Source organism: Cheilinus undulatus, linkage group 13 (assembly GCF_018320785.1).
Source record: "Cheilinus undulatus linkage group 13, ASM1832078v1, whole genome shotgun sequence".
In the NCBI taxonomy this organism is placed as follows: domain Eukaryota; kingdom Metazoa; phylum Chordata; class Actinopteri; order Labriformes; family Labridae; genus Cheilinus; species Cheilinus undulatus.
Genome location: NC_054877.1, coordinates 46,445,004 through 46,454,053, shown reverse-complemented (window position 1 = coordinate 46,454,053; position 9,050 = coordinate 46,445,004). Strand labels below are relative to the sequence as shown.

At 42.0% G+C, this 9,050-nt stretch overlaps 1 long non-coding RNA gene across 1 annotated transcript; it reads left to right on the top strand.

Moving 5' to 3' along the window:
• The first annotated feature begins 6,504 nt into the window (after positions 1-6,504).
• LOC121520688 lies at positions 6,505-8,838 on the top strand. The gene is made up of 7 exons (XR_005992794.1): positions 6,505-6,800; positions 6,887-7,094; positions 7,217-7,331; positions 7,416-7,513; positions 7,605-7,770; positions 7,853-8,336; positions 8,452-8,838. It is a non-coding gene; the product is annotated as an uncharacterized LOC121520688 (long non-coding RNA).
• Positions 8,839-9,050: the final 212 nt, after the last annotated feature.

The following is a 9,050-nucleotide window of genomic DNA, read 5'->3' as shown; positions in this document are numbered from 1 at the left end:
AATTATGACTTAGAACATATATGTTTTTTCTTAATTGCCTAACTTCCACATTTTGCTCTTTTAAGTGGCACTTATGGGCTTCCATACTGAGTGGAGAAAGGAGTGGAGGCAAACACAGTTGAGTGGATGATGAAACTGTTTTGGATGAATCTTCTCAGTTTTATTGCACTGTGATTGTATTTTCGATTTTTTTTGTTTTTTGTTTCCTTTTAATTTTTTATGGGTTTTGAACTTTCCAGGTGGGGGAAACGTGTAAATCATCAGAGGTCGTCTTGGGAATCAGACAATTCAGACCTAAGGCTGAGGATTTATTTCATGGATGCATCACAACATGCCTCGACTCGCTATGTGTCACAAAGTTTCTCCTGAGACTGAATGCAATGATGGGACTGTGATGACACAAGGCTGCATTATTTATCTACAGTTACACGGGCATGCAGGTCCTGATCTGGATTTAGAGTTTCTGTTAACTATGATCGACCATAGACCATGGCAATGTGGGAGTCTGAGACTTTAGTTTGTTTTTATAGTGGCAGAGGGGGTTTTAAAAGGCGGGGTGAGTGTTTGTCTGATGTTAAAGTTATGCACAATGTGTTAAAAATGAGTTTTAATGTTATGGGATGTGTCTCAAACCATTTCATGCCGCTTTCTTTACTGTTTGTGGTAAATGCCTTGGTTATACCATTCACATGTTAACCACAGATTGATGCAGTGTGCCACACGTGTATGCTAATTCTTGAATAGTTGTTTTTATTTCGCTGCCAGAGAAATCCCACTCAGTTTAAGAGTCCATGCGTGCTTTTACTTTGGTTTCTGACAATCCCTGTTACTGTGAATTAGCTCTTCTATGAGGAAACTCTTAAAGCTCCGATCTTGATCAAGCTTTTCGAGTGCACAAAAAGTACATACTTTTCTAGTCAAGAGCCCAGAAAGCAGTATGGTCCAAAAAAAGCTGTTATTTGCTTAAGTTGGAAGCATGGCTTGGATTGGAGGCAGTTGAATACACAACTTAAAAGGATGCACTGATACCAATTTTTACATTTGCATGCTGAGAAAGTACAATATCTCTATTAAATATTATTATGGTTAAAGTTAATGACTTTCACCCTCCTCTTGACAGTTTAGCAGTGCATAGTCTGCTCTTTTTTCATCCTTGTTTTTGTTTAAATCCTTGCACACTGCAGACATGGATCCAGCTTTACTGATCTGCTCAGAGAATTAGAGACCGTCATTATGCTGTTAATTATCTCCAGTACAGTATCAGCAGTGTTTTATGAGTACTTAAGCTTGGTATAGGTGCAGCCTCTGTTCACATACACTGCCCTCATTATACTAGCACAGATCTTTTTCATACTTTGCTCAGTTTTAGTCTGAAATCTCTAAAGGCAAACTGTGACATTAGTTATTCAGGTAAACCTACCCGTTACCGGTCATGCTTTGGTTTCCCAAACTGAGTGGAGTTTCCCTTTATGAGGTAAGAGAATAATGATGCATTGTGATAGTGATGAACAGAAGTCAGACTTGAGTTTGTAGCCTCTGATTCAGTTACTGTGTGTTAGAGCGGCCTCTGTACGTCAGACATGGTTGTGATCTTTGTATATACGTATCAAACGGCAGACTCTCAGCAGCCACTCTGGACTCACCATGCTCACTTTGACAACGATTAAAGTTTTTCAACATGTCTGTGACTGTGACATCAAGAAAGCATCACACCACACTGCAGCTTTCAAACCCCACTTTAGTCCCCATGGATGTTTAACCCTTTTAGTATTTTTATAATTGAATAATGATCGATATAATTGGGCTTTTGACAAAAAATCTCATTAATGTCAAAGTGAAAATAGATTTCTACATCATAATGTCAATTAAATAAAAACATGTAACAAAATAAGTGACTGCATAAATATTCACTCCTTTAAAGTGACTGTGTTAGGAAGGTCCAGTCACTGGTTAATCAGTATTCCTGGCTACCATTACACCATGAAGACAAAAGAACATTCCACGCAACTTAGAGAAAAGGTTATTGAAAAATGAAAGGGAATGGATACAAAAAAAATTCCAAGTGTCTGAACATCCCCCAGAGTTCAGTTAAATCCATCATGAAGACATGAAGGAATATGTCACGTGTAAATCTGCCTAGATCAGACCGTCCTTATAAACTGATTGGGCATGCAAGAAGGAGACTAGTGAGAGAGGACACCAAGACACCTATGACTACTCTGGAGGAGTTCCAAGCTTCAGCAGGTGAGATGGGAGAGACTCTGCAGACAACAACTGTTGGCCGGGTTCTTCACCAGTCAGAGCTTTATGGGAGAGTGGCAAAGAGAAAGACACTGTTGAAGAAAACCCAGATTCAATCTGGACTGAGTTCACCAAAATGCATGTGGGAAACTCCATGGGCAAGAGGAAGAGATGGTGCTTTTTGTCTGTCAGACAGATCGCTATGTTCGGAGGACACTGCACATCACAAAAATACAATCTCCACAGTGAAACGCAGTGGTGGCAGCATCATGCTGTGGGGATGCTTTTTGGCATCTTGTCAAGATAGAGGCACATGGGAGACTCCATGGTCAAGTGGAAGAAAGCTCTTTGGTCTGATGAGACCAAAATGGAGCTTTGTATCCATTAGACAAGACGCCAAACTCTGCTCATCACCACAAACACACCATCCCCACTGAGAAGCACGGTGGTGGCAGCATCATTCTGTGGGGATGCTTCTCAGCAGCCGGCCCTGGAAGGCTTGTAAAGGTAGAGGGTAAAATGAATGCGGCAAAATATGGAAAGCTACGCAGAAATGGTTTAAAGACAAGGGGAATGCTCTGGAGTGGCCGAGTCAAAGCCTAGACCTGAAGCCATTTAAGAAATTGTGCCTGGATTTGAAAAGGGCTGTTCACACCTGATCCCTGTGCAACCTGACAGAGCTTGAGCAGTTTAGCAAAGAAGGGTGGAGTAAAATTGCAGCTTCCAGATGTATGAGCCTGACTGAGATCTTTCCACACAGACTCAGAGCTGTTGCAGCCAAAGGTGAATTTACTAAATACTGACTAGAAGGGGGCGAATATTTATGCAGTCACTTCTTTTGCATTACAAATAACTATTCAACATTGCTTTGTAGAAAACTATTTCAACGTTGACATTGAAGAGGGTTTTTTTTTTTTTTGTAAATTAACAAAAAGTAAAATCATATTGACCATAATTGACTTATAAAATAAAAAAAGACGAAAACATCCAAGGGGGTACTTTCATAGGCAGTCTACATTAATATAAAACTCATTTCTTTGGTACATTGTACTGTGAGATGGCTGTCCTGAACATTAACCCTTAAATTTCAAAATAAGATAGAAAAATGTATCCTGTGTCCATGTCCAAAATATGTTGGCATCAGCCCCACCACATTTTTGACACTGACTGCCAGATCTTTAAATGGCTCACCTGTGCATCCAGCTCTCACTTACGGCCATCCCACCCTGGGCACGCCAGATCTTGGAAGCTAAGCAGCTGCAGTAAATTCAGAAGGGGTGTGGGAGAGTGGAGGGCTGTAGACCCTGAGAGGAAAAAGGATAAGAGATTACGCTGGCTGGAGAAGAAGGCAAACAGAAATTTCTTCATGGACTCAAAATTAAAAACACAACGGTGCCAGCATAAGACATTTCTAGGAATGAAGTGACCGTTTCGTTCCAAACCTCCCAGTATACATTGGTGATACAGAAATCCTGAACAAACTCCAGAACTGGGGAGTAGAGGCAGCTTGTAGAAAAGTCTGAAATTGCAAGATTGAGAGTTTTCTGCTGTCTCTCCAAATTCCAATGGTTCCTATTATTTATTTTAATACTTACAGCTTAAGGAATTACAGAAAAGTGCTGAATTAGTGAATGAAAAAGAGAAATGTCAATTACGAGTACCAGCAGGACGCCCAGAATCAGATTCACGTTTTGCAGGAGACACAAGGTCCTTCACAATTATGATTTTGGTATCCTTCATTAACATGATAGGTCAATAAACTGTAGAAAAAGAAGTACTGATGTTTAGACCCCTCATATCAATCATCTAACCTACAGATCCCTTTAAAGTCCTTAAAATCATCCTCTATATCAGTGGTTTTCAAACTCCAAACTCTGCTGTTCATGGAGCAAAATGGATAAACTTAAAGTTACTATAGCGACTATGCTATAGAGCAGTGTTACTCAACAAAACAGCCAAATTGTTGAAAATACCTTCACAAGAGCCACAATCTAAGAGGTGAAAGTGGCAAAAATGGGTTAAAGTAGCAATAAACATTGGTTAAAGGTGGGACAATGGTCAAAATGCAGCAAAACAGGGGTGAAAATGGGAAAAAGAAGTGGAAAAATGGTCAGAAAGTAGCAAAACTTTGTGAGAAGTGACAAAAGAATTAGGAAAGTGACTTAAATGGACTAAAAGCAGTAAAGAGTGGCAAAAATGGGCAAAAAGGAGGAAACAAGTGGTATGTAATGGCAAAGGGTAGTTTAAATGGGCAAAATGTGGAAAAAAATGGTTAAAAAAAAGGACAAAAAATTGGATAAAAGTGGCTAAATTTGGGAAAAAGTGGCAAAGAGATGTCGCAAAATGACCAAAAAAATCCGAAAAATCCGAAAAATCAAAAAAAGTTATTATGAAATAATGAAAGGTAGCTTAAATTGACAAAAAGGTGAAAAGGGGCAAATTTACCCAATCTATCAGCCACAGTGGTCTATGGACACATTTTTGAAAATCTGAGAGGACTGTATTTCTCCTGAGTGGGCGTGGCTTCAGCTCATTTAACAGACACGCCCACTCAGGAGCAGATTATACTGCCTCATTTTAATGATTGTGAAGCTTAATTTTCTTAACTACGAGATGTTTTATTTGACTGAAACTTGACCTGGAGGTTCATAGCACAGTGACCTGTCATACGACAAACCTAAATACAGATTTATTTTCACTTTACAGGGTCTTTAAAGCTCAGGACACCTGTGCAGGTGTTTGGAGTTAATCAGCTGATCAGAGTGTGACATCATGAGTCTCCAATATTCAACTTTTTCCACAATAATCCAATTTTCTAGGATTCTGAATTTTCTGTTTTCATTAGCTGTAAGCTATAATCATCAAAATCCCAAAATAAACACTTGAAATATATCAGTATGTGTCTAATGAACCGCTAAAATATATGAGTTTACCTTTCTGAATGACTGAAAAATCATCTCTTTAATGATAATGCAATTTACTGAGATGTACCTGTACCTGCCTTTTCTTTGTATTTGCTGTCCTTTTCCAGGACGTGTGAAAAGTATTACATAATGAATAATGACCACTTATTTAAAAAACTATCTAATAACACACTGTATGTGTTACAGCCAGAGCCAAATATTCAGCTATATTGTGCTGAAATGCACAGTATTCCATCTAGGATGTGAATTTCAGCAGGTTTACTGACCACAGAGCTGAACGCCTGCTGAGATACAGCCAGTTAAAGATCTGCAGTGCATGCACGGAGTGTGTGTTCTAATTTAGGCCCCTCATCATTTGTTTACCACTTCCAGGGTCCATGATTGCAGTACTAATAAAGAGCAGGCTCCTATATCCTGAGACTTAATGAAAAATAAGTGGAAGGGGATGCAGAGTCAATTCTTTTTTAAAACAGACATGATTAATCTTTGTTTTGTGAGTCTGAGAGAACTGAGACGCGTCTGTATGCACAGCTCTGGAAAAACATGAACCAAAAACAGAGAGGAGCTGCTTGTTTACTCACTCAGGTTTAGAATCGCAGACGTTCAAAACAAGTCATGACTGAGAAATCAGTCAGAGAGTTCTGAATTGTGGGGCTGAATGGAAAGTTTTGAGTTGTTAAAGAATAGGAAAGTCAGTAAATACTGTAAAGTCTCTGTAGGTAGTCTGCCACGTCTCTACCAGAGGGGTGGAGGTCAGCCCCGTCACGTAAATCCAGAACCAGAATCTCTTTATTGTGCCATGAAGGGAAATTAATGTTGCAGCAGGTGCACGCAAAAGACAAGGTACACAGTGACATCAGACATAATAAAAAACAACACAATATAAGAAACACCATGCACATACACAAAATCACTAACAAAAGTTGAGTCCAGAGCTCATACCAAAAATGGAAAATTACTACCAAGTTATGCAAAAAGTGCAATGTGTGGATGTGCAAATGAGCAATAATAGTGCAAGAAGAACAGGAGCAACCTAAGGGTTAATTGCCATTAAGTAAATAAATTGCACTGGGAATAAATGAGACCTGGAGTCTTTGAGTCCTCCTCATAGGAGCCCTAAGACGACAGCCTGAGGGTAAAAGCTCAAACTCGCTCTGAAGTGGATGATTAGGACAATCTAGAATAGCCTTTTCTTACTGGACAAGTTCAGGTTTCCAAACCATGCACAACACGGCCCTACATAGGAATCCACAGATCATTTATATCCATGTGTATCTGTTTTATGTGTTTTTGTGATGTAAATACTAAAATGTCACTCTGTCTCTCCTCATAGGTCAACAATGTCAACCGTTTCCTCAGGTTTGTGCAGGACAGCGGGGATGAGCCCACTACAGACTTCCTCACTAAGTCCATGGAAACGAGGAACTTCTTCGCCTCACTGGAGGCCTGTGGCCTGCAGCCTGCATCACTGCTATGCAACATCAAGAGCCTCATCAGGTTTGTCCAGTACCTGAAGACGAGGCTGGATCTTGTGGACCAGGAGGGAAGGAACAGGTGCCAGGCCTTCCTCGACATGCTCGCAGCCCTGCGGAAGCCGGTGTCCAAGGTTCACACCCAGGGTCTTGTAAAGAAGAGGTATGCCATTTTTTTCTCAGTGTGCTGATTCAGTCCCAGCATCCTGAGTGTGCTTTTGAAGTAACACCTGTGTTTCTTTCTAACAGATACGAACGGTTTGTGGCTGGTATACCCACAGTCTACCAGTGCCAGGAGGGTCTCTGGGTGGCCAAAGCAGACCTCCTGAATTCATTTGGGAAACTGCTTTGCCACACTCCCCTGTCCAGCCAGGAGAAGACGTTCTTCCGGTACTACCTGCAAGCCCTGCTGGTGCTGAAACATTTCCAGAGCCCGGGAGTCATGAAGGGCATGACTGTAAGTTTGAAGTTTTGAGCTCCACTCTGACATTAAACCCTTGAACTGTTGTCTCATAGTTTAGATGGTCATATGTGTATAATTTCATCATTAACTTAGATTTCCTTGACATTGGTTTTCAGGTGAATGAGTGGGGCATCAGACAAGGTGGATAACAGGGTCGTTGTGGCTGTCGCGGAGCACAAGACCGCTACCTCTCAGCTGGCCTACTTGGCACTGGTGGACGAGGAGGAAGCAGTAAGTTACTGAGCAGCCAGATTAGTCTGATCCAGAGTGTTTGTATTACACTGTTTAACACCCATGTGTTCTTTGTTCCTATAGTGGTTTCAGGCCTACTACAAGAAGATCAGGAGTACAGTGATGGAGGAGGAAGACTGTCAAAGGTTTTTGTTTCCTCCCGAGGCACAGGAGTGGGCAAGGTCAGCAATGATCTTAGCTGCTTTCAAGAGTAGTAAGTACATATCCTCTTCATGTGCTGAAAGTTGATGTGATTGGCTGCTATTCTTGCAGTTACAAGACCCAGCCAGATCGTCAGGAGGGCCTTGGAGATGGAGGCTGCAACGAGCTCCTCGGCTGAGCAGCAGGAGAGCGTCACTCACTACCTGCCCCAGCACTGCCGAATGGGCCAGCCAGAGCAGGTCGTAGCCACTGCTGCCATCTTGGGCACGCTGGGAAGGTAGGTCTCTTTATCTGATAGTCACATGACACTGACCAATTCCATCTGAAAGTCATTAACCAAGGATGTCATTGTGTTACAGCATCTCGCCTTCCACCTCGCCACCTCCAGCACCAACCCTACAACCTCAGCCGGGGATACCTATGAGGACTTTGTGACCACCTACCCCGTCACCCTGCAGAGCACATCCCGAGCAAGAGGAAGAGGGTTGAACAGGGATTCAGCAATGAGTCCTTCTATGACAAGTGGCAGTATCAGCAGTACAACCTGCGTACATTTCCATAGGAATGCAAATTTACTCCACTGGCAGGCTGTTAGTGAACAATGCATGGGATCAAAGACTCTGTGTTGCATGATTGACCCTGTTTATTCTTCCTGTCTGCAGCGCACTTTGGTTAGAAACCAACGTTGGCAAAGGTGACCAACTGCCTGAGGGCTGAAGAAGCGCTCCAAAGTTGGAAGCCTCCAATGGCTGTTACAGACGGACAACGGGCTGAAACGCCGAGTGACTGCCCAAAAATGGAAAGGCCTCAGTGTGAGAGACTTTGGAGGTGAAAAAGATCAAGGTAAGAAAAAATCCTCCTCAAAGTATTACCAATAGGACAAGGAAATCTCTACTGAGGAGTCAGACTGTGGCGAAGTTCTTTTACTCTGTCTCTAAACTTGTCATTTTGATTCCAGGTGTGATGGCAGGCTGCAACTTTGCAAAGGGAGAGATTGTCTGTGACTACCATGGGAAGGTGATCACGGGAGCAGAAGGCAGAGACAAGATGGAGATCATGGACCAAGCTGGGAACCTGTTCTTCTTCAAGGATGGGCAGAGGGACCTCTGCATTGATGCCTAGGCAGACTGCAGTGACTGCCATCCAGACAAGGACACGCGGGGAGAAAGATCAATCATTCCTCCAAAAGACCCAACCTCAAGCCTGTCCATGTGGTGATGAGGACAGACACGTCATCCTCTTTAACCCTCGCTCCCTTGTAATTTTTAGCTCCATCTGTCCTTGTTTGTCCAGAAAACAGACATGCTTCAACTTTCACTGCTTCAGATCTCTTCAACAACTCCAACCCTGACCACAAAAAAAAAAAAAAAAATCAATGTTACACCCTTTTTATTCCAGTTATTGTACACTATGCCTATGACTTGGATTCAGTGAGATAGCGTCCATGCTAAACAGATGAGTCTATCGATGCGTAAAACACGCCAGTTTTACCCTCCTTTTCTCAAGCCTCCTCCTCTACCAAATCATATGCGAGCGAATGCATTTGATCATGTTAGG